Below are 20,125 nucleotides of genomic sequence, written 5' to 3' on the forward strand. Positions count from 1 at the left end.
GTAGCACCTGATATATTTAATCTTAACAATGCATGTATGTCGCACTTCATATAAATCTACTTGATGTGGCTTTATAAATGTTAATGTAAATACAGGCATTGTGTGGTGGACTTTTATTCACCTTCTCACAACTGAGATTTTTTTTTTTTTTTTTGTAGGCCTAATATTAAAAATTTGAATATGAATAAAACCATTGTCCTCAGAGGGTACCCTCACATGCGGTGCCTGCCTCCCCGATTCTTTCCGGTCGCGTCTTCCCCCCTCCTCTTCCATGCCTATTATTCAAGTTGCGACCAAAGAGCGGTGCTGGTTCAGACCGAGAGCTTGTTGACGTCAGCAAACTTGTCCACAGCTGTAGCGGCGAAGCAGCGAGCGGAGGAGAGCGGCGGACAGGGGAATGAGACTGCTGCTGGTGCTGGATGTGGAGCTCGGACTGTGGAGCGCCGAGGACCGTGGGAGCTTTTTTTTTTCTTTACCTCTCTCTCTCTTCTTCGGGACTGTTCGGACTTCTCTCTTCGGGGTAAGTACCGCTCTGCCCCCCGGGGTTCGCCCTTTTCAACCTCTTTGCCTGCTTGCTTGGACTTCAGCTGTCGAGTTTCTCCGCTGCTGCTGCTGCTGCTGCTGGCAACAATCTTTTGTTTATGGCTGCACACTTTGGCTTGTGTGGTTGTATGTGGTTGCGTTTGCGTGCGGTCGGAGCTCGGAGTTGACAATGTTGCTGTTGACTACTTACAACATGTGTCCACGGCGTGTTTATGTGTGTGTGTGTATGTGTGTGTCAGAATACGGGGCCACTTTGTTGTGTCACTGTGTTGAATTCACTCCTGACTTAACGGGAAACTTTGTTGCGCAACTCCGTTGCAAGGTGGACTGAAGCTAACATGTCGAGTTTCTGGCTCGAAAATGCCTCCACCTTCGTACTTGTGGTCACTTTTTATGATGTGTTCGCGTCACCTCGTTGACCCTGTTTTCGACGTCTGCATGTGGCAGAAGAAAAAAAAAACTGACGTTTTTCATTTGGCTTCAGTGGTAACATTGTATATTGTAGGCTCTGACTGTAGTTAATGATGGACGTAGGCTCAGTATTGAAATGCAATCATAAATCTCTACTTCCTGCGCTGTCTGTGTCTAAATAAACAGAAAGCACGACTTCGGTTTAGCTGCTGTAGCACTTCAAATAGCCTACGTCTTTTCTCTTCTGTAGCCAAACATCTATCACTTTTGCTCTAAAATATGACCGTCTGTCTCTCTGTGTGTGTGTGTGTAGGATAAGACTTGGGATATAGAGAGCAGCGCTTTTGTTATTTTCCTCTGGCAGCAGTGGAGTGCTGAGATGAGTGACACTCAGCCTTCAAAATGAACAAGGATCAATTAAATGACATTTACCTGTCATCTTCACTAGTCAGACGCTCTGCCTACATAATTGTTTGAGCTGAGTACAAAAGGACTGAGTGTGGTGTCTGCCATTGTGAGCTGCGAGTGCGAGGTATTAATAACTTAAGTAATGGATAGGCTACACCCAAAACTATGAGGATGGATGTGCTAAGCATCTGTCACAGCACTACTTCTGGTTTCTGTCTCATAGTTCTCATTTCATGATTGAGTAGTCATCGTTTTCTGCTTGTGAAATATCTCTGTATTTTTTCTTCTTCTTTTTTTCATTGTTTTTTGGGGAAAACAAACCTGTTGGATTTAGTAATAATCATTGTTCCACAATCTCCAGTCTCCTCAGGTGGACGGTGAGACACCCATCAAGCAGCCGTGTTATGTTTTTTCTTTTTTTTTCCAGCCACTGGTGGCAGTAATTGAATAGCTGCTCTCCAAGTGGCTCATATTGAATGCTGTGGAAATCAGCATGAATTAGCCTGCAGGCTTCCACAAATTGCAATTCAGGAGCCTCAGTAGCCTAGTCTTCCTGTACTGAAACACAGCGGCCATACACATCTGATTTTAAGAAGAGTCACGCAAAGGTCGTGCAGTGTAAATTTAAAATGGCAAAGTCATATTAGGTATTTGAACAGTCTGGGCACCCGCTGTGTTTGCCACCCTTTGCTTAATTGAGTTGGACCAGCTTTTTGCTTGCCGCAAAGTATTAAAGAGCGTGGTTGAAATACATCAGCAGGGCGATATTGTCTTTTTGTAAACAAGGCTGCTGCCACTTGTGTTCAGATGGCATCAGTCCAAGTGCATTTAAGATATTTGGTACTTCCTAACTCCCCATAGCGTCACTTAGTGCTGAACTCATGACAATGGGAACTGCTGATGATGTTGCAAAGGAGAAAACAGACTCTCCCACGGCATGCCTTTTGTAGTGGTGTTAATCGATTATACAATTACTACAAACAAACTGCATCATGAAAACTTCTATCTATGAAATGGAAAAAGGACACTTGTTTTAGTCTATTTCTTGTTCTTGTGGTTTCAAAGAATGTTAAACATCGGCTATTTTTCCTATTTATTTCTTTTAAACTTTCCTCATTAACAGTCTGTGGACAAGTCAAGGCATGTTTAAGCCTGGCAGGTCATATATTCTTCTACGTAGAAGAATAACAGCTATTGTCTCAAAGCCAGGATACTCACCAATACAATAATTTACTGTCTACATAGAATGAATCAGTATTTTTTAAAATCTCTCTTCCAGAAACTGGTCAAATATACAAACATCTTGACGGGGTATTGCAGTTCCCTCTCTGAGATTTATATTCTGTCCCACTCCCATTGTTTTTCTTTTGGCTTGCTTGCTTTGGCTGATGAACACAGGAAGTATGGAGTACCGGAGGGTTTTTTTTAGCCCTGTCTCCATATGTTTTGATCACACATTGTCATGCTATGTGTTAACACTCTTGTCACGACTGTAGAAGAAGCTGGGTTGCTCTTGATTTTTATAGAGAAGTATCTAAATTGATTTCCATGATGCAAGATTTGAAGCTATATGGAGCATGTGTCATGTTCTCTCTAAACATATTCATGGAGTGTGACCTTTCGTGGACCTCGGAGCTGGAGCTGTGAATGGTATGAGCTGTGGTTCCAGTGGTACAAGTATAACTTGTGTGGGTTTTGATGCTAATAACATGCAGCAAGGTTAGCGGGTTAAAATTACATTAGTGTATTTCACAGTGGAAAGCGTGGAGTCAGACACTGGCTTCAACTTAACTTGCAGCAGAATTTCAGTGAGGAAATTGGTCGGTGGAGATGGGGGAGCACAATCAGTCACCCGCTGAGCTGAATCAGAGTCATCCTGACACGTCTTGTTACTGGTGTAGGTCCTGTGTGACAACTGAAGCTGTGTGTGACATAGTACCTCTGCTTGTTGTTTTTTTGTCCCAGAGCCTATAAGGCTAATATTTAAAGGAAAAATCATACGTTTAGATATAAGTTTTGTCTATTTTGATGACTGATTGTTTAAAGGGATAGTTCAACATTTTGGCAAAGTGGCCCATTGCCATAATCCCTATAGTTTTGGGAGTAGGTTCGTCACCTTTAATTGGCGGTGCAAGCTACTTTTTGAACGGCGGAGCAGAGCCACGAGCTGCTCAGAGCTACGCTACGGAGGCTAATGGAATTTCTTGGTTTCCCTCATCAAACTCATCAAATACACAATTCAACAACTCCAAAATGCTCTCATGGACAAGTTGTGACCTGCACATTCACCACACTATGAGATAATAACAGAACGTTACGAGACAGAGTTGTTTTCTAGGTAAATTCATGCAAAACCGCTGATGCGCGTTTCCATCAGGGGCAGTTTTTCAGCAAGCAGTCTCTGCATTTGCCTCGAAAAAAAACAAAACTCTGTCTCGTAATGTTCTGTTATTATCTCATAGCGTGGTGAATGTGCAGGTCACAACTTGTCCACGAGAGCGTTTTGGAGTTGTTGGATTGTGTATTTGATGAGTTTGATGACGGGACACCAAGAACTCCCATTAGCCTCCATAGCGTAGCTCTGAGCAGTTCACGGCTCTGCTCCACCGTTCTAAAAATAGCTTGCACCGACAATTAAAGGTAACAAACCTACTCCTAAAACTATAGGGATGGCAATGGGCCAATTTGCCAAAATGTTGAACTATCCCTTTAACACAACAGGAATGAATCTGGTATAGACTCTCCAAGCATCCACAGTCCTGTTCAGACCTGGTATTACACATCTATCTCGGGTGATCCATTCGCAAGTAGGCAGCTCTCGGCTCAGGCGTGAACGCTCAAAGATTGAGTGAAGAACAAGTTTTGATATCTGATCATCCAGTCCACGCTCAGAGGTGATCTTGGCCTCGTGTGGCCACATTGAAAGACCGCTGACTCTACTGATGTCCTCCAACACAGTCTCATTAATCCCCAACACAGTTTCATTATGATGTGAAAATATTTTACAATGTCAAAAGGCGCACGTCTTATTTTACTGTGGAGCTGTGAGCAGCGAGATGATTTGCTCAGCCTCTCTGTACTGCTCTCTGTCTTGCTTGCCCTCACTCTGTCTAGCTCTGTTGCTTGCTCTCTCTGTCTCACCCATAAACACACACACACACACACACTCACACAAGCACGCTGACAATGGAGCTGTCTCTCAGACTGGCTAAAAACAACAACAACACATTGTTTGTAATATAAAATGGGGAACAAGATGCGATCACACGTGGTCACTGGTCACATCAGGAAAGAGGAAACACATTTTACAGCAGCTGTAAGCAGACACACTCTGAGCTGAGCTGACCACTTGTGACCATATTACTGAAGATGCATGTCCATGCCAGGTCTGAATGAGGCCTGTAAGTGGTCCTCTGCAGCATATCTAATACACTTTGAAGTTGTAGAAAAAGTGCTAACACTTTTTAATAAGTACTCACTATTAAGCATTAGTTAAGCGTTAATAAACACTGAATTCTTCATTTATAATGCATGGATACTCAATAGTATGTAGTTTATAAACAGTTATGGCTTATCAATGAGAGTAAAACATTTTTAACTGTGTTTATAAACTACATACTACTGAGTATGCATGTGTTATAAATGATGAATTCAGTATTTTTTAATGCTTAATAATGCTTAATGGTGTGTAGCCACTTATTATGAAGTGTTACCGAAAAAGTGATTCTGATTGCAGTCTGGTTTTCACATATTGATTTGTCATTTCTGAGAAATCGGTGGCATCTCTGCACATTAAATAGCGGCCTCTTCAAGAATATCAGTGTGCTGCTACTGTAATGTTGACAGCACTCATGTTTACCAGCGGCTGCCCACCTTCAGAAGGTTCAGCAGACACTTCATCTATCAATGCGAGATCGCACGGTGACTGATAACATCATTAAACTCAGTCCTTGCTCCCCATTGCTCACTGTCACCAAAAACTCCATTACGACAAGTTCATCTTTTCACCTGGAGCTGTTTGTTGTCAGATCGCTGGAAAGCTACACAATCAGAAACATTAACAGCTTCTTTTTTTTAATCCACTGTGGCTGTTGCAGCTCTTTCCTCTGGAATCAAAACGGCGCAGGAAGATTTCAGAGCTTCTTATTACCCGCTGAGTATTTTTTTTTTAATTTGAGATTTTTAATCCTCTTCATGTCTGTGTCAAAACAAAATCTATTTTATAGGCTAAAAACACGCCAGTGAGTCACCTAAGTCAAGGTAATTGATATTTTTGTCGTGCTGGGTTAAGGTGTTGACACTTACAAATGTCAAAGCATTCAGTCTCACCATCTGCATGATTGAATTAATACCCATAGCACTTATCATACATCTCAATTAATCACAGGCTTTTACAAATGAGACAGCCGAGGGAGCTGTGGGTCTGTGCACGCTACTGCCTGTGTTCCACACTCGTGTCCTGTTTCTTTTGTCTCACTTTTTTTTCTTGGATGAGACTGGTATTGTTTTGCTAAATTGGGGCTCTTTTCCAGTACTAATGGATCTTTTTTCCTCATTAATATGATGTGCCACTCTGGAGGATTATGAAGACGCACAAAGAGAGAAAAAAATATATGACATCTCAGGTACTAAGAAAGGTTTCTTTTTATAACATTCAGTGCTTTGATGTTGGAGCTGAAAATAACATATTTGTACTATTTTCTGCAGCACAAATCATTTTCAAAGATCTACAAAGTGTACCGAAAGATGCAGTTTGTTGTGGTGGACTCATTAGTGGACAGTTGTTCTATGTCTGTTTGAATTGCAAATACATAGTAGGGTTGGAAGGGATTATTGATATACTTGATTGTTGCTATACTGAAGCTACAACAATGGTTCGTTTAGTTGCATTTAAACTGGCTGTTTTGATAATGAAGAATAAGGATGCAGTGCTTAAGTAAACATTAGCACACCTAGCTCAATCCACTTACCAAAGTCAGTGTAAAGGATTTATTCATTGGCGACTTCAAACATCCAATAGATCAAGTCTCTAGAATTGACTTTTAACGCAATAAAAAAAGTGTGTAGAGGTTGATGTTATATAGAATCATGTCTAATAACAGAAAGTGGCACTACTTTGAGCAAGTAAAAAAACATACTTAAAACTAAAGACAGAATAATAAAAAAAAAGCTGTCGTAGACGTTTTATTGGGGCAGATTGTTACAGCAGTTGGACTCTCCTCCTTAAAAAGCCAGAAGAGTCAAGGGTAAATAAATCTGCCAAGCAAGAGAACGAAACAAGGTGCTGGTCCTAATGAAAACTTCCAGTGTGATAAATGAACCATCTCATTGGCCTCGCTCCTTGGATGTCACATTATGGACCAGAATGGAAATGGGCCTTTCCGGAAAATGCTTCCCACAGTTGTGCCTAAAGGTGTCTGTACAGGAATCAGCATTTAGTGCCTCCGTCTGAACAGTCTGACAACTTGCTGTGCAGCACATCTCCCAAGGTTGCAATACATTTTTAGTTTGAAAACATGATGAAGTTTTAAAAAATATATATCGATATTTCAATACTGACTTTAAAATCCTCAGATTTATCAGGAGTTCTTTAAAAGGTCATCTGCAAAATATTGTCAAAGCTGAAATGCGCTCGAGGGCAAACTGATTTTTCAAGGGTAGCGCTGATATCAGAAATATCATAAACAAACAGCAGCTCAGTATAGTCACAGATCTGCTTTTCTATTGATAATTTGATTTGTCTAAGCCTTCATACTGTATATGTTTGATAAAAAATATCTTGTATGGAATATAGGGGGGTTTACTCAACTGCATGGGTTACACATGAAAACACAAAGTCACCTCATGGAAGATGTCTCGGCATGGCTTCTATGGAAGCTTGGCATGTTGCCAAAACCCTTGGGATTTGACTGTAATTCCCAGCAATGTAGTAGAGCTTTTATGAACTATGCTCAGTGACACAAGAAATCACTTTTAGTTGCTTTCCTGCCAGTGGAGGAGAAAGCCTGCTGAACCAAGTCGCTCTGAGGGCTCACAAGAAGAACCGGAAATCATAAGTAAAGCCATTTCAGCCTGAGTCACGTCAGTGCCCCATAAACACCCGTGTTGGAAAGCAGCCTACAGTACATGTCATACAGAGCAACATCATCAGGAATAAAGCTTATTGACTCGGAATAGTTACATTGCCTTTGGTTTTCATTATAGATGTCATACAGTCGTCTTGCCTGCAGAAGCCAGCTATGCTATGTGCATAGTGACACAGTTGATAACATTAAATTGAATTAAATCTTAATCTCATGCATTCATTAATAGATTTATAAATGTACAGCAGACACAAAAATCACAAACGTATACTTGATAGTGGCCTCAAAAACCTGGGATGCAGGTTACACATTCACTATGCCAACTCCGAGGTTTATTATTGACCTTGGAAGCGGTAATTTGACTGGAACACTTACTGGAAATTTCCTGGACCTGTCAGCCACAGTGACACTAGTTTCACATTATAGCCAGACCTCCATCTCCGATCCCCACAGTACTATGTCAGAACGCTGGAGCTGCATCTTTTATCGGTCTGCTATTAGAGAAGAAATGTTGCTCACTGGTGTTTTTTTTTTTCTTTTTTCTTTTTTTAATCAATGGAAAACAGTAACAGGCAGGGCGACCGGAAAGGGAGAAGAATGCTGCTTTAAATAGGTGCCTAATAGCAGTCTTATAGCCCTTAGCCTACATCCGCTGAGTCAGACTACAGAGATAACAAGTGATTAATCTTAATGACAAGTAGGCAAACAGTCGTCTGATGAGGACCATGACATGTGGCTGAAAGAGTTTGTGACTGAAAATAAAGAAAACCAATAATGAATATTTAAGGAGACTCCTTGTTTTTGTCAGATCGATGATGATAAACCCAAGAACCCAAAACATCTCAGCACTCTAAATATAAATAGTCAGTGTTTTGAGGGGATATTTCCAACTGGTATTTACATATTTCAAACAGTGAGTCACTTGAAAGCAACTTAGCTATGGTTCGAGTCAGCGTTTATGATTATGTACAGTTATCTTTGAAAGAACGTGATTCAGCGCCCGTGGAAATCAGCTGAGGTGGAATATGGAGGGCTGAAAAATGAAGCGCTCTTCTCATCATATGCACCGGAGTCTCAGCTCCACACGAGGCCATGGGAGCTGGGCGTGGGGCGAATGGGTGATGTCACAGAGGCTCCATCCATATTTATTTCCAGTCAATGGGTAGAGGAGAAACCAGAACCACCATCACCACCACCAACAACAACAACAACACCAACAAATATCTGTCTGTTATCTCAAACCATTGCCCTTTAAATTGTATTTGCTGGGTGCCATATACGGATAGGTGCTGTTGTATTCATAACCATCTGTTGCCCAATGGCATTTGGGGGAAATGTCTCCGACTGTCTGCGAGATAGGTCAGATTGATCGTGTGAGTAAATCACAGCTGATACGAGGGAAGCCGGCGATGGAGGGAAATGAGAGCATGGGCGAGCTGATGAGAACAAAGCTCTCCCAACCGGCCTCATTACATTACATCACATTACAGCCTTTTCAGAATGGGACTTTTCTCTGATTTGAGGCAAAATCGCAGCCGTCGGTCAACGGATAGGACTCTTAGCGGCGCAAGGCATTGCATGGCTCTGTTATTTAAATCCAGTGTCTAACATTTGTAAAGCCAAACGCCTGAAAAACACAAAATTAGTCACGCAGTTTCAGATGTTTAGCTATTTATTTATTCCACTCCTTCAGTTTGTCACTTAACTGTCCTTTTAAAAAATATTTTATAAAGGGTTCAACCCATAACACCGGATGTGTTGGTTGTTATTGAAAGGCGGGTCACAGCTGAATGTCAATGAGGATTGCTTGTCATAGTTTGGGCATAGATAAGGTTATACATTTTGATTAATGAAAGTCTTTCTGCAGTGTAATTTCCTGATGAATGTGCGTCTGCCTTTGTGAGAGATAAGCTAATGGGATGAGAAACATGGCTTCTCACAATTAGCGCTCATAGCTATCAAAATTTGATAGCGATGGTGACTATAAATAGACACAGCCGACGTGTGGATGGAATGCTAAATCAGTTTTCTTTTGCAGCCTGTGTTTAGCATGACAGCAAGATAGTGGATATATTTATGGGATATATGACCCTTTAATTTGCAGCAGAAACCAAAGCTTTTAAACTTTCATTATCTGCCTGTTTGTGGTAAGAAATATTTGAGCAGTCCACATCCACAGGGTGACGCATCTTGTTCGCTCAGGAGTGAATTTGTATTCCTACAGCTCTGTCCATGATCAAGACCCTGTGGCAGCTTATTTGACTCATGGCTTTACCCATAACTGTAGTGCAAAATAAGCTATCCACTCAGACATGAAAGCCTCACGTCACTTTGCTCAATGTTTGTTCAATGAAAAAAAAACAACACAACACTTCCAAGGAAGACATTGAAAAGGACTAAAACAAAAAAGGCTGAACAAACATCTAAAAGACGACTATGAGACATCCACTGAAGACAGCACTTCATTGTTTCCTTGTTCTGAGCTTGAATAATTATGAAGGACGGCAGTGATACACACACCTGGCTGCACCATCAGAAGGCCGAGGCTTAGATTCATTTCCACAGTACATATGGTTGAAGAAGTGAGTGATCTGACAACCTCATACGGTGTATGATCTACTTCTTGCCTGTGCAGTGTGTGTGACTCAAGCACTGTGCCTTAAAAAACCGAGTGTGACTCCATAGTGTGTGTAAGTAAAATCATGTATATTAGGGGTGTAACAATACACAAAAATCACTGTTTGGTTTTTTGGCTTTTTTTTAGTTCGGTATGGAAACAAAATGCAAAACATAAATTTTGCTTGTTTTGTATTAGGAACTTTTGTAAACCGCTGCGCTGCTCTCTCCAGCCGGTTCACCTCAGCTGCAGCTGACTGAGCTGTCAGAGGAGTTCTGTTGTTCCTCTCTCTTTCACCTGTTGCAAACAGGCTGGATGACAAGAGGCTTCGCTCTGTGCATCGGTCTCAGCACCTGGGCCGTTTGTTCCATAGCAGAATGAACGGAGTGAACCCTCTTTTCAGTCATTCAGGATCTTTGTTTCCCAGAACAACTGGCAGTGCTAGCGGTAAAGCTAAGCCGCTAAAAGCTAAGCAGTTAAAAGCTTTTTTTGATTCTCGCTGCAGCGCTGTTAATGCGTCACTTTTGAAAGTTTTCATATTTTTTCATGCGAGAAAGTCACAGTTTAGATCCCCAGTCTGTGGTCAGTTTATCCAGATAACGCCTGTTAGGAGATTTCCTCCGACGTTTTTGTGCAGAGCCACTGCGGGAGCAACAGGCGCTTCCACAGACAGCAGCCGTCTGCTGAGCTCATGGGCCGGTCAACCTCCGTCGTCATCCCGGGGGAGAAAAAGAGCCGAGTAACTTAAGTTACCAGCAGGTCTTTAGAGGTTTACCGCCGACTGGTTACATACTTTTTAGGAGATAAATGCTGGTCTTATTGATGAAATCTAACAACTGTAGCAGTCACATTCGTTTGTTTGAATGAAAAATGAAGCTTCAGATGTGAACTAGACAGAAGAGCTTATCATGCACACAGTCATATCGCATGCAAAATATATAATTGTCAGTCAGCACCACTTGTCCATTGTTACCTGGTCAACAGCAAGACCACTAGCTCCAATTGGTGACGACAGTCCATTCTGCTCTGCGGCCCCAGGGTCTGGGTCTGAGCCAGCAGTGTTATCAAATACAAACACTTGTAGCACCTCATGAATAAATAACAGCACTCTCAAAATGAATACTTGATATGCACCAAGCCAAAAGTGATGTTAATAATGGCACAATTTAGAGAGAGGAGACGGCAGAGTCGGAAGACGCAGGACAGCAGCGACAGGTAAACTGGAATCTGAAAGTACCATTAAATAGTGGAAATATTCAAATCACAACCTCCTGTCGGAATTTCAATAATATAATGCAGCGATATAGCATCCCACCCACGCCAGTTGAGTGACTAGCGAAGAAAGGCAAGTCAGGTGGCACCAAAAATAAAAGTGTTTTTCATCTAATGGCGCAAACAATTTAAACGTAAGTGTTGAGACTGCATTGCATTGCATTACTACAGCAGGGGCTCACTGATCCCTCCAGAAACAGTGGTCCAGTGTGGGAGTCAAGCCAAGTCAGGACAGTGTTAATTGTGTCTTACTGTCTTCATTCCAATCCGGTGGGGTCACAACATGTGTGGTGATCCAGCCAATTAGAGAAAAAAAGCATAAGACTGCTGACTATATCCAGCTTTTGCAAAGTTTTTACAAACAAGTTCCTGCACTTTAAAGTTTGTCCCACCGCTGGGCTTCTGTTCTCAACTCCAGCTATCTGACAGCAGCTTCATTGTTTTCTTGTTTTCCTTGTGTTGTTGGAACTCTGCAGAAACACTGTGGCCGGTTGTAGCTGCAATGTGAACAAAACACCTGCTGCTTCTGACAAAGCGGAGCCTGACCGACGTAGTTTCTCTGCGGAGAGGTTGTTAAAATAGGCATGCACACAGTGTTGACTTTCAAGCAGCAAAGATAACAACAACAGTATATTTTTTCAACTGTAGAAAGTAATGTACTATAAATTCTCAAATAAAAGCAGACTCTCAAAATAGACGCCGGCCCCCTGTACTGGCCGGGTTTGAGCAGGTTTGAGCAAATAAAAGCCAGGTTTCATTTGGAAGCCGGGTCTATTTTCTGTGCAAGTTCTTGTGAATGTACAAAAACCTCTTAAAGCCCACTAGATCGCCTGTTTGAGCAGTTTCTAAGCTGCTTAATCTGTGTATATAGTGAGACTGCACTGTTTAAATCACTCTTTTTCCCTCGGTGCCACTGTTAAAACCATTAACTTTTGTCAATACGGACTCGTTACCCATTGTCAGATCGCGTCGAAACGGTCCTTTCTGAAGATTCCCTAACCTTAGGTGAAGTCTGAAGAGCATTCCATTCATTTAGAAGTGTAATCAGCACCGATTAAACTTCTAAATAAATACATGCCCTTGCTCTTTCCTTGGGTCAGTCAAGTGAAAAGCTAGAGCACAAGTGTTAAATTCACTCTGGAAGTAATATTCTTATTCTTTAAAACAATCTATTTGATAGTATTTTCCCATCTTCGTCAGCGAAATTAATTAAAATCCCATACCATAAAGACAAAATGAGCAGGTGAATGAGCAAATAAAAGCCCAGGCATTTATTTAAGAATATACCGTATAACCATTGCCATTTGTACATTATAAACAAGGTGGTAAATGATTTTGACTTTATGATATTTGATTTGATTTGTAATTTTTTGGACTTGAAGTTCCATAGTTTATCACGGAGTGCTTATTTGACATCACTGCAGTTTTCTTATTGGCTAAGACCTATAACATGATGTGGGCCTATGTGTTAAGGTTAATTGAGTGTCTGTGACGAGACATAGTTGTTTTTGAGGTAAATTCAGAGACTGCTTGCTGAAAAACTGCCCCTGAAGGCAACACGCATCAGCTGTTTTGCATGAATTTACCTCAAAAACAACTCCTTCTGGTAATTTGCAGGTCACAACTTGTCCACCAGAGCGTTTTGGAGTTGTTGGATTGTGTATTAGATGAGTTTGATGAGGGAAACCAAGAAATCCCATTAGCCTCCGTAGTTTAGCTCTGAACAACTTGCGGCTCTGTTCCACTGTTCTAAAATAACTTGCACCGACAAATAAAGGTAACAAACCTACTGCTATAACTATAGGGATTATGGCAATGGGCCAATTTTCCAAAATGTTGAACCATCTCTTTAAAGAAATGAATGTTATATGTTATCTTTATTTGTTTGTTTTCAAGTATCAGTATTTAAAATCCAAAAAACTGCCTAAATAATGAAAGGGAAATGTTTCTGCAAGTCTTTTAGCTTCCTGCACCTTCAGCAGTGTTGGGGCAGCTTTCATCACCGAGATCAGTGACTAACTGCAAACTTGTGATAAATGAAAATAATCTACATGAAAGTGTGTATAATTTCCCGCTGTCAGTGAACCAGTTTTAAACATTGCGTGGTAGGGAGGTATAAAGAGAAGACACCGCCACGGGGAAGTGTTGAGATGAAGAGGTGCAGTTGACAGGTGCATAATGCATTTTGTACACCAGTTATATTTTGTGACGTTTCTGTTTTATGGAACGGAATCTGAGAGCAAATTGGCCTGAGCGTCCCAATCGCTTGGCACCAACAGACCAACCTCTGTGCGCTGCCATGGCCTCGGTGCCCGTTTAGTCACATCACTGAAAATCACTATACACTACCACACACGCGGGCTTCTGCATTTCATCATACCAACAACACTGATTCTACAGAGGGCGGGTGGGAGACAGGCTAACACCGTGGCGTCCTCTTGATTCGACACCTCCAGAGGAACGTCCACGGCGGCGGAGACAGTTAATCCAAGGAGCCGTCCCCTTTGTGAGCAAGAAAACAGACTGCTTTTTATGGGCGCTTTTTATTTCTTGATGAGTACCATTAATTTCAAGGGGCAGGCCTCGGTGCTTTGCAGCTGGCAGTTTTTAATCTGCTCGGGACAACATGACTGCATTATCCTCCTTCTGGTAATGAATTGGCTGGAGTTATGTGTGTTTTATTGGTATTGTTTAGCACTTTAGTTCGGAAGCTTGATTCCTCCGTTCATTCTCCGAGTAGACTGCATATCTAATCCTCGCAGGCTTGAATGGCTCTTTATGTGTTGCAGCCGTTTTGCCAGGGCTGCAGTCTGGAGTAAATACTTAGACTTCTGAAGAATGTTATTAGGGCCACGGGCAATCGCACCGGGCACTGGTCCCAACAGCTATGAAATAGCTGCAGGGACCAGTGCCCGGGCGAAGCCCGGGCACTACTGTTATTGTGTGGATTTTTTCTTATTATTAGTGTGAATGCTGGAAGCATTCACACTATTGTTATTCAGTTCGGCCATTTTCTTTATACTTATTATTATTATTAGTGTGAATGCTGGAAGCATTCACACTATTGTTATTCAGTTCGGCCATTTTCTTTATACTTATTAGTGTGAATGCTGGAAGCATTCACACTATTGTTATTCAGTTCGGCCATTTTCTTTATACTTATTATTAGTGTGAATGCTGGAAGCATTCACACTATTGTTATTCAGTTCGGCCATTTTCTTTATACTTATTATTATTATTATTATTATTCTTACTACTTTCACCCTTTTTCAGACATCTTCTACTCCTTCATACTTTGTGCTATTTCAACCATTCATATATCAAAACGTGTGGCTTTTTCAGGACAAGGGTGCTATGACTTTTCTCTTTTATACTATTTATACTTTTTAAAATATTTAACTTTTTCTGCAAATTTTTTCCCATAGGAATGCATTGAAAACGTCTTCAAACTTTTAAAATCTTCTTACTTCTTTGAACCTCTAAAACGTCAGCATACTTTCTCCCACAGACTCCATTTGTCTTTTAAATTGTAGACAAACTTTTAATCTATTCCCGTATGACTCATCTTATTGATATCTTCAACAGTTTTAGATTGTTGGCTGTTTTAAAATCATTAAAATTTTTCACAAAATTCAACTTTATAATGGTTGTGTATTGCGCTTAACGAGCAGGGCTTAGAGTGAGTGACATCATCGTTAGAGTGAGAGGGATCGAAAAAACATTCAGGATTTTTTCTGGATAAATTGCCAGCACGGCCAGAAATTAAACTCTAGACACATGATTTCCTCACCGGTTTGTAGCCACACTTGTCGTGTCTCATTTAATGTGCTCAGAACAGCAGACAGACTTACAGAATTGTCTCAGTGAGCCTAATTGTCCAGCTAGACCCGCTCCAGTGGCTCATCCACTTCAATATAAAAGTAGGAGCTGATTTTTTTAGAAAAACAGAAATGCCCCCCTTTTCTACCTTGCGAGCCTGAGAAAAGTTTTTGCCCTACAAACATTTAATGCACATCAATGTGCTCAGGAAGGTCTCCTCTCCCAGTAGTCATGACCACATTCTAATAAGAGGTACGGTTCTCTTTTTCTGGGCTGTTTTCGGAAGCTGCACAGAGCTCAAATCTCTCTGCTCTGCTCTGCTCTGTGTGCAGTTGGTCCAGCTGTAGCGGCCAGCTCGTTATCAAAGTCTATTAATAGAACAGTGCAGGTGCAGCCTGGCCGCTCGTTAAGATGTTTTTAAACACAGCCCCACACAGACACATGATAAACCAGACTGACAGAGGATGTCCACGCACAAACACAGGCATCACACTCACACAGACAGACACACACAGACACTCACACACAGTCACACATGCACACATACACAAACAGACAAACACACAAACACAACACTGTTCCACACAGTAAAATGTAAGCAGTTAGTTGAGTCACCATGGTAACTTCTGAGGGCAGGCTGCCACGCAGGTCTAATCAATCAGATCATTAGGGAGAGAGGAGTTCTGTGGCGCTTAACAGTTTTACTTTCTGCACATGTACACGCAGACAGAGAGACCGTCAGACTCACACACCCAGACACACACACACACACACACACACACACACACACACACACACACACAGGTTTTCAGCTCAAATTCATCAGGCTCTCAATTATTTTATACTTTTGATGTAAACATCTCCAACAATTTATATTTTTCTCATGAATTTAAGTTCAGACGTTTAGTCTTTCCAACTCTATTAATAGTAGTACAATTACAGGTGGAGCCTGGGACATAGGATGCAGCTTTTAACATGTGTCCTATCTATCTATCTATCTATCTATCTATCTATCTATCTATCTATCTATCTATCTATCTATCTATCTATCTATCTATCTATCTATCTATCTATCTATCTATCTATCTATCTATCTATCTATCTATCTATCTATCTATCTATCTATCCCCCTCCCTATTTTTCAACCCCTCTGTCTCCTTTTTTTCTTTCTTTCTTTCTTTCTTTCTTTCTTTCTTTCTTTCTTTCTTTCTTTCTTTCTTCTACTCCTTCATTTGTATTTTACGTAACTTTTTCTATCCTTCCCTCTCTATCCATCCATCCATCCATCTACCTCTTTCTATCTATCATCCCCCTCTCTCTTTTTCTTCTTTCTTTCTTTCTTTCTTTCTTTCTTTCTTTCTTTCTTTCACTCCATTTCTGTCTTTTTACTTCTTTGTTTGTTTGTTTGTTTGATTCTTTCTTTCTTTTTTCTTTCTTTCTTTCTTTCTTTCTTTCTTTCTTTCTTTCTTTCTTTCTTTCTTTCTTTCTTTCTTTCTTTCTTTCTTTCTTTCTTTCTTTCTTTCTTTCTTTCACTCCATTTCTGTCTTTTTACTTCTTTGTTTGTTTCTTTCTTTCTTTCTTTCTACTCCTTTTCTCTTCCTTTGTTTTTACTCCATTTCTTTCTTTCTTTCTTTCTTTCTTTCTTTCTTTCTTTCTTTCTTTCTTTCTTTCTGTCCTTTTCTTTTTTCTCTCTTGTTTCAATCTTTCTTTCTTTCTTTCTTTCAACAATTTCTTCAGCTCATTCAGCATTGCTGGAAGCATTCACACCATTTCCATTCTTGGAAATGTTTTTTCTAGTTATTAGTGTGAATGCTGGAAGCATTCACACTATTGTTATTCAGTTCGGCCATTTTCTTTATACTTATTATTATTATTATTATTATTCTTACTACTTTCACCCTTTTTCAGACATCTTCTACTCCTTCATACTTTGTGCTATTTCAACCATTCATATATCAAAATGTGTGGCTTTTTCAGGACAAGGGTGCTATGACTTTTCTCTTTTATACTATTTATACTTTTTAAAATATTTAACTTTTTCTGCAAATTTTTTCCCATAGGAATGCATTGAAAACGTCTTCAAACTTTTAAAATCTTCTTACTTCTTTGAACCTCTAAAACGTCAGCATACTTTCTCCCACAGACTCCATTTGTCTTTTAAATTGTAGACAAACTTTTAATCTATTCCCGTATGACTCATCTTATTGATATCTTCAACAGTTTTAGATTGTTGGCTGTTTTAAAATCATTAAAATTTTTCACAAAATTCAACTTTATAATGGTTGTGTATTGCGCTTAACGAGCAGGGCTTAGAGTGAGTGACATCATCGTTAGAGTGAGAGGGATCGAAAAAACATTCAGGATTTTTTCTGGATAAATTGCCAGCACGGCCAGAAATTAAACTCTAGACACATGATTTCCTCACCGGTTTGTAGCCACACTTGTCGTGTCTCATTTAATGTTCTCAGAACAGCAGACAGACTTACAGAATTGTCTCAGTGAGCCTAATTGTCCAGCTAGACCCGCTCCAGTGGCTCATCCACTTCAATATAAAAGTAGGAGCTGATTTTTTTAGAAAAACAGAAATGCCCCCCTTTTCTACCTTGCGAGCCTGAGAAAAGTTTTTGCCCTACAAACATTTAATGCACATCAATGTGCTCAGGAAGGTCTCCTCTCCCAGTAGTCATGACCACATTCTAATAAGAGGTACGGTTCTCTTTTTCTGGGCTGTTTTCGGAAGCTGCACAGAGCTCAAATCTCTCTGCTCTGCTCTGCTCTGTGTGCAGTTGGTCCAGCTGTAGCGGCCAGCTCGTTATCATGTCTATACAGGTGCAGCCTGGCCGCTCGTTAAGATGTTTTTAAACACAGCCCCACACAGACACATGATAAACCAGACTGACAGAGGATGTCCACGCACAAACACAGGCATCACACTCACACAGACAGACACACACAGACACTCACACACAGTCACACATGCACACATACACAAACAGACAAACACACAAACACAACACTGTTCCACACAGTAAAATGTAAGCAGTTAGTTGAGTCACCATGGTAACTTCTGAGGGCAGGCTGCCACACAGGTGTAATCAATCAGATCATTAGGGAGAGAGGAGTTTGTGGCGCTTAACAGTTTTACTTTCTGCACATGTACACACAGACAAAGAGACCGCCAGATTCACACACCCAGACACACACACAGGTTTTCAGCTCAAATTCATCAGGCTCTCAATTATTTTATACTTTTGATGTAAACATCTCCAACAATTAATTTTTATCTCATGAATTTAAGTTCAGACGTTTAGTCTTGCCAACTCTATTAATAGTAGTACAATTACAGGTGGAGCCTGGGACATAGGATGCAGCTTTTAACACGTGTCCTATCTATCTATCTATCTATCTATCTATCTATCTATCTATCTATCTATCTATCTATCTATCTATCTATCTATCTATCCCTTTTTTCTTTCTTCTACTCCTTCATTTGTATTTTACGTAACTTTTTCTATCCTTCCCTCTCTATCTATCTATCTATCTATCTATCTATCTATCTATCTATCTATCTATCTATCTATCTATCTATCTATCTATCTATCTATCCTTTTTTTCTTTCTTCTACTTCTTCATTTGTATTTTACGTAACTTTTTCTATCCTTCCCTCTCTATCCATCCATCTACCTCTTTCTATCTATCATCCCCCTCTCTCTTTTTCTTCTTTCTTTCACTCCATTTCTGTCTTTTTACTTCTTTGTTTGATTGTTTCTTTCTTTCTATTCCTTTTCTCTTCCTTTGTTTTTACTCCATTTCTTTCTTTCTTTCTTTCTTTCTTTCTTTCTTTCTTTCTTTCTTTCTTTCACTCCATTTCTGTCTTTTTACTTCTTTGTTTGTTTGATTGTTTCTTTCTTTCTTTCTTTCTACTCCTTTTCTCTTCCTTTGTTTTTACTCCATTTCTTCTAAAATGTAAGCATGGTCGTCGCCATGGTAACTTCTGAGGGCAGGCTGCGAATCAATCAGATCATTAGGGAGAGAGGAGTTTTGTGGCACTTATCAACAGTTTTACTTTCTGCACATTTACACGCAGACAGAGAGACCGTCAGACTCACACACCCAGACACACACACACACACACACACACACACACACACACAGGTTTTCAGCTCAAATTCATCAGGCTCTCAATTATTTTATACTTTTGATGTAAACATCTCCAACAATTTATATTTTTCTCATGAATTTAAGTTCAGACGTTTAGTCTTTCCAACTCTATTAATAGTAGTACAATTACAGGTGGAGCCTAGGACATAGGATGCAGCTTTTAACATGTGTCCTATCTATCTATCTATCTATCTATCTATCTATCTATCTATCTATCTATCTATCTATCTATCTATCTATACCCCTCCCTATTTTTTAACCCCTCTGATCTATCTATCTATCTATAAACCCTTTGTCTCTCTTTTTCTTTCTTTCTTTTACTCCTTCATTTGTATTTTACATAACTTCTTTCTATCTTTCCCTCCCTATCCATCCATCTACCTCTTTCTATCTATCATCCCCCTCTCTCTTTTTCTTCTTTCTTTCTTTCTTCTTTCTTTCTTTCTTTCTTTTTACTTCTTTGTTTCTTTCTGTTTTTCTTTCTACTCCTTTTCTCTTTCTATGTTTCTACCCCATTTCTTTCTTTCTTTCTACTGCTCTCTGTATATCTCTCTCTTTCATTTATCCACCCCAATATCTTTCCTTCTTTCTTACTACTCCTCTGTCTCTTTCATTCATTCTCTATTCTCTTTATGTTCTATTATTCTGCTTTTCTTACCTTTTTCTTTCTCTATCTACCCTTCTCTCTGTGTCTTCTTTCTTTCTGTCCTTTTCTTCTTTCTTTCTTTCTCCATCTACCCTTCCCATTTTCTTTCTTTCCTTCTGTCCTTTCCTTCTTTCTTTCTTTCTTCAGCTCATTCAGCTTTGTTTC

At 40.1% G+C, this 20,125-nt stretch overlaps 1 protein-coding gene across 3 annotated transcripts in view; it reads left to right on the plus strand.

The window, feature by feature from the left end:
* Window positions 1–350: 350 nt before the first annotated feature.
* The window catches only part of gulp1a (GULP PTB domain containing engulfment adaptor 1a), a 121,474-nt gene continuing 101,699 nt past the window's right edge, over window positions 351–20,125 (plus strand). For all 3 annotated transcript variants that reach the window (XM_085766372.1, XM_085766376.1, XM_085766375.1), the window contains exon 1: window positions 351–520. The gene's annotated coding sequence lies outside the window, so the exon portion shown is untranslated. The remainder of the gene's footprint in view (window positions 521–20,125) is intronic.

This window comes from Trachurus japonicus, chromosome 21 (genome assembly GCF_045865225.1).
Source record: "Trachurus japonicus isolate A0001 chromosome 21, Traja_1.0".
Taxonomy (NCBI): Eukaryota; Metazoa; Chordata; class Actinopteri; order Carangiformes; family Carangidae; genus Trachurus; species Trachurus japonicus.